Below are 5,562 nucleotides of genomic sequence, written 5' to 3' on the forward strand. Positions count from 1 at the left end.
ACTTGTGGAAACTGATTGCTTGCCACTTCTTGGGATGATAGCAAGTTGTACCACTCCAGATATTGCTATGCTTAGGTGGATTGCTTATATCAAGTCACTAAATCCTGAGTTTGAGCATATTGCGGGAAAAGATAATCCAGTTGCAGATATGCTATCAAGAGCCAGGTATGAAGATGAGAAAGAGATGATTAGTGACATTGATGATGTGGGTACAAAGTTCTATACTACAGCATATGCAAAAGGGGATCATATTTGCCTATCAAATGCACTTGAGTCTTTTATTGAGGAAATATATGAAGGAGATTGGTTGCTTATTGGTCAATATTTGAGCACTCTAACAAGGCAAGAAAATTGGTCTGACTCAGAATTTAAGAGGATCCGCAGAAAAGCATATGGTTACTTTCTAAAGGATGGGTATCTCTGGAAGCATCCTAAACAGAGGAATGCTATGCCACAGAGAGTCATATGTGATAAAGAGACTCAAGGAAAGCTTGTGAAAGAATTCCATGAGAGTCTCTGGGCTGGGCATAGAAGTGTGTGGGCCACCTTTACCAAAATAAAGGAGAAATATTGGTGGAGAGGAATGTACAAGGATATTTCCCAATATGTGGAAACATGCATAGTATGCCAAATGTACTCAAATGTGCGGCATCGTGATGGCTTGCAACCAACCTACCCACCTGCCATGCACTACAAATGGGTAGTGGATCTAGTTACAATGCCTTTGGGAATTTGGCAGATGCGGTACATAGCACTTGCAAGAGAAGATTTGACAAATCAGGTAGAAGGGCGTGCTCTTAGAACAAAGAGTACGGAAACAGTATGCAAATTTCTCTTGGAAGATGTGATCTGCCGGTATGGTTGTGTTGGGAAGATAACAGCTGATAGGGGTGAGCTAGATGTTGAAGAAGCAAGGGAATTCTTCTCTAGAATTGGTATCAAACTGTCTCTAACATGTGCTTACAATCCTGAGGGCAATGGGAAAAGTGAGCGAGGACATCCTCCAATCATTAAAGCTTTGGCTAAGGCATGCAGAGAAAGAATGAGAGAGTGGCCAAAGCTGCTACCATATGCCTTGTGGGCTGACCGTACAACTCATAGCTCAGTGACAGGATACATGCCTGCAGAATTAATGTATGGTCAGAAGCCAGTGATGCCAGTTGAAGAAGTAATTCTAACTTGGAATGTATTGCCCTGGGTGGAAGGATTGAGCAGAGATGACCTCCTTGCATTGCGAATAAGACAGTTGGAGAGGAGGCCTGAAGATGTAGAGCTTGCTAAAGCTCGCTTGAAAGATGCAAGGTTGAAAAATAAAGAAAGATTTGATAGTAGACGCAGACTCCGGCCAAAACCTATTGAAGAAGGTGATTGGGTTCTAATGTATGACAGTAGCCTTGACAACCAATTCACTGTTCAAAGAAAATTTGCAAAAAGATGGTTTGGCCCTTACATTGTCAAGCATGTGCATGGAAATGCCACGTATACTTTGTGTGAGCTTGATGGAACAAAAGTAAAGAATCTTGTGGCTGGCAAAAGAATCAAGATATTTAAAAGAAGGCATGATGGTGATCCTTTTGATTCACAAGAAATTCAGGATGAGAAGCTTGACAGTGGAGGTATGGATATGATTGAAGAGGAAGAGGATGATCTTCCTGGAACTGCAGAAGATGAAGACGACATCCAGTTATATGTGGACCTTGATGATGATTTGGCACATACCAGAGGATGTGCAGGTTTAGAGGGGGTGGATGTCGTGCCATGGCACGTCTATGATGTGAAACCGTGCATGTGAGGCCGTCAAATACACATCCAGATGCATGAGGTTATGTGCCATGACGAGTCATTATATGATGACATGTACATATGTCCATATTGTATATAAGGTTCAGGAGGCTGAGTCAAATCTAGGAGTTTTTGTATATGAGTGTGGAGGGTGATGGTTCTGCTAAATGGTATCGATTGGGTCAAATCAGTGAATCTTATGGAATGCAAGCATGAGGATATCTCAATGCACAAAGGAATGTATGTATGAAGATATGGGAAAAAACTTGAATGAACAATTGGGGAGTCTATAAATCACATGGCCAATATGATGATTTATACACTACTGAGACATCAAGAGTAATAGACATTGCAGTGCCGAAGAAATTGTTGAATGCCGGGGAATAGAATTAAATGAAATGCTTTGCATTGGGAACTTTAACCTTAATGCTAAGGTTATGCCTTGTAACCTTAGTGCTAAGGTTAAAAACAAAGTATATTTTGGATTTTTCTAGAAAATCTACCAGCGAATTGCGCAGCCTTTTTTTTTTAAATGGTATGTACAGCTGGAAAAAAGGTGGTATGGGGGGCGCCGAGTTCACCGCGGGAAAAAAGAGAAAAGGGCCGGAGAGAGACGGCGGCGAACCAGAGGAAAAAGGGAATTTCTGCAGCGTTGAAGAACAGCGTCAAAAAGACCAGACATTTTTATTTCAAATATATATAGTTTGTATGCGCTTTGTAGGTATTAGATTTAGAGAGTTAATCTTGTACTACATAATGATATAATTATGTGAAAATCCATTTTCATAAACCAATACTGAAGCGGGAGCAGCGCCGCGTTTCTTCTTCATATAATCAACATCGAAGCGACTTTGGAGACAAGCTTAAGTAAAAGAAAAACAATGTGTAAATCCACGTGTTCAGATAAGTTTTTTTTCTTTTACCTTATTGGACTTGAAAAAAGGGTAAGACCATAAATCCTTAAAGGATTCGAAGTTGAGAAAGCTTGGTGAACAAGCTAATGGTTGTTTAGTTTAGAACTTGAAGTTTTGTGGAAAAAGGAATCCTCTTAGCACATTCAAATCACGGGATTTTTGGTCTATCTTCTGCTTGATTGAATTCTGGAAGCCATGAGCATGTTATGCCATCTTTTGTTTGTGAGATGTTAGAACAATAAGGCAGGTTTTCAGGTGAAAAAGAGCATCATGATATAATGGTTTTGATGACACTGGATGTAATGGATGTAACTGGCCACATGTATATTGGAAAAATTTGAAGGCTTTGTTATGCACACATGTGAATGGTTCAAAGGATTTCATGCAATTCTGAGCAATCATCTGGGTGAATTCAAGGATGTATTGAGGCAAATTGACACATGTATTTGTCATTGGAAGTAGTGATGTTCAATACTCCTTGGGAAATTTTGTGCGTGAAATTCCTTGTTGGATTTGACATTCACTCTCACAGCTAGAAGTTTCGTACTTTCCTGGCTATACCGCACACTTCACGACAACGCGTCAATTTGTTTTCTAATTAATCCTACCACACTGTTTGACATAAACAAACATGTTCCTTAATTAAGGCCCTTTCACAAGGTTTATTAAAACAGCCTTTGCCTTTTTCCACAATACAATAATGCCAAAGATAAGATTTATAAAAATAAAGTTTAAACATGAATCAATTTCATACAAGCCAAACTGGCTCTCTTATTCTTTTCCTTTATACCGCCGATGATCTAGAATTCGGCCTTCTAGCCTCTACATGCTGGGCAAAACCCTACGGGACCATACACCTCATCGTCGGCCGCTGGCGAGGACTCAAGCCGGCCTGTCGCCCTCTCAGGCTCCATCGCTCGATCCTCCCACCCCTCAGAGGGATGTCTGCGCACTAGGGTGGGCTAATTCACCGCACTAGCCTGGGCCCTCAGAACTAGGCAGCATCACAATCACTTGCCTCAATCGGCAAACCTCATTCTCCCAATGGTATGAGGGATACCATGGGCCAACTCCGGGCCTTACTAACGTCTCCCCCGTCCGGCTATACAAGCACAAGAACGGGGCAGCGTCAAGGCAGGGAGAGTTGTACCTGTACCTTAATTTAACCAAGATAACAATCCATTTACTCACTAAACCATAGGACTACAATCCATGTTACTTTCTTAAGAAAACAATCCTTTTCTCACACAGATTTTAGCATTTCAACTTGAGATTGCGATAAGACATTCTTTATTAAGGCATATGCTGTTGTTTAAAAGAATACAAACTTTAAATGGTAAATCAATCAAATAGATCACTGTAACAATCAATAGAGAAGCCGGGGCCATACCTCAACCCCTAAGAATGATATATAATTGAAAAACAAAATATGTATATACCTTATAGAAATTTGTCGTTTATCGTTGCCTTTGCTCGTTAACAAGAGCTTTAGAACTTGACATATGAGAATAGAGTCTTCTAATATCTTGTCTTACGATTGAAATCATCCAATCATCTCCAAGCTTTATCTCCTCTTACTCATACTGTGACTCTTCTCTCTTTCTAAGATCTATGGTGGTAAAATAGCCTTCTCTTTTACAGGGCTATGGCATACTATTCTTTCTCTAAAAGAAAAACTATGGAGTTTTGGTCTCTTCCTCCGAAAGACTATAGCAATCTAAGCTTCTTTTCTGAGATATTAGATAAGAATGAAGGGATATATGCATCTCAAACTCTAGGATTACCTTGAGGCTGCTTGCTGTCTTCTCATAATTTTTTCTATATAGAGACTCTGACAGAAACAGCAAACTGTTTCGGCCATAACTCTTTGATAAAAACTCAGAATATGGTCATGTAACCAGTCAAAAGAACGGGAATGCATCTGGTCTACAAGCCAACGCGGGCAGAATAGGCAAAAACGTCTGTATAGCCACAAACGCACCATCTTTGGAGACACATTGTTTTTTCACATTTTTAGTATGCATGGACTCTAAATGTGTAAAAGTACTCTAAATATGACCTCTTATCACTTAAACTCGAAATTCTATTTTTGGGGATACTTATCTCTTAATAGAACTATTCTTATGTTCTTATTTCTTTTAGGATTTTTAGAGCTAATATTTTTATTCTAACACTTTTCTAATGTTTCTAGCCTTGTTGTCTCACTCTTTCTAATTACACTCTCTTTTCTTATTGAAATCTATATTAAAAGAGACACATACATACATGGCTTGGGAGGGACGTTACAGGCGGGAAGTGTTCAAAGGACGGCTCACGCGGCAAAAACCTACCCAGGTCTTGACCAGCCTGGGTATGGTGTAAAATGGTGTGCTTCCGGTACGATGGGTGAGGGCCGACGAAGCGGTCCCTGAGTGAAGTGCCAGGACACCTAAGGAGGTCCTGGAGGGTTCTAACGAGGCGATACATGGGCTCGCGGTGCTTAGGACACCCATGCATATGTCGTAGCTCTGCCAGCCAATCGGGAATCCGGTGCGCGGAGGAGGGGGTAGTGGGATCCCACAGCTGGTATCAAAGCGCTGTTGTAAATTTACATAACAGCATCAAATATTTCTTAAAATTTTAAAGTAAATCTGGGAAATAATGTTTTCGCTTGTTAAATTTATGTTGAATGAACTTCAAAAATTGAAAACTCATAAATTGAATTGGAAATTTATAGATGGATACCCCGAATCTATCTAGCATTCCTGAACTCTCCCAGAGTCAGGATATGGTAGCCTTTGCATTCGAGCACCTCATCAACTTTGCTATGACCCGAGTAAGTAGAGTGAGACTCGCACGTCATTTTGAGAGTCTTTACTTTCATGAT

This window comes from Cibotium barometz, chromosome 55, assembly GCF_041138505.1.
Source record: "Cibotium barometz isolate CiBa-2024 chromosome 55, ASM4113850v1, whole genome shotgun sequence".
In the NCBI taxonomy this organism is placed as follows: domain Eukaryota; kingdom Viridiplantae; phylum Streptophyta; class Polypodiopsida; order Cyatheales; family Cibotiaceae; genus Cibotium; species Cibotium barometz.